Source organism: Hakea prostrata, chromosome 8 (genome assembly GCF_041222555.1).
Source record: "Hakea prostrata isolate BN-2017 chromosome 8, UWA_Hpros_2, whole genome shotgun sequence".
NCBI classification, from domain to species: Eukaryota; Viridiplantae; Streptophyta; class Magnoliopsida; order Proteales; family Proteaceae; genus Hakea; species Hakea prostrata.
The window spans coordinates 50,954,504-50,955,422 of record NC_142607.1 but is presented as its reverse complement, the minus strand read 5'-3'; positions in this window follow the sequence as shown (position 1 = coordinate 50,955,422).

Genomic DNA, 919 nt, shown 5'->3' with positions numbered 1-919 from the left:
AGATTGCTCGCCTTCGGAATCTAGCTTGGGAGGTGGCGGGAGAAAAGAATTCGATGATTGGTCGTCTTCGGTCGGACTTGGATGATGCCGGGGAGAAGATCCGGCGGTTGGAGCGGACAGTTGGAAAGTCGGGAGCTAAAGGATCTGAAACATTACCCGAAAGGCAAGTTGTCGTTCCTTTGCCCGAATCCCTTCCAAGCGATGTTCGCAGAGCCTGCGTCTTCAAGTATTTACACGATAAGCCGTTTGTTGATATCTTTGAATGCTTATAACTTGCGGGCGTACCGAGATGGTGAGAACGAAGTATGGGAATCAATATTAAGGAAAGATCCTCATTTTGATACGACTCCCTACGGTCTTTGTTTGCCATCTTGAAGTATTTACCGACACGGGTATTCCTCCTCCCATTGGACCAAGGATAAGATTGATCCTCCACCTTCCAATCCGGATATTATGCAATATCCTGGAAGATTCTCTGTTTATTCTCCGGCTAGAAGAAGTCAATTATGACGAGCTTGTACCGAATGCGAGTTTGGTCGAGGACCATTCTTCTCTGGATCAAGTTGGACAAAGAGTATGAAATTGCGGAGGATTTTTCTGAATATCGAAATATTTTTGTAATCCTCATTTCTTCTCTTCTTTTCCTTGACTCCCCACCAATGGTTGACTCATATGTTTGTTCTAGCAAAGTCGCGTCGATCTTGTATAACATGTTAATGAGTCACTGTAATGACTTTCTTCTTTGATCAAAGACTGTATCCAGCTCTTGTAATTATTTTGATCTTTGGCCTCTTTGGATCTTCCGAAGAAATAAGAAATTACTTTATCTTTGAACTTTGCTAGCCACTTGAATCGCCGTTGCATTAGGTCTTAGTTGTGCGAAACAATGCCAATTTTCCATAAGCGTTGAAGTGTTGAA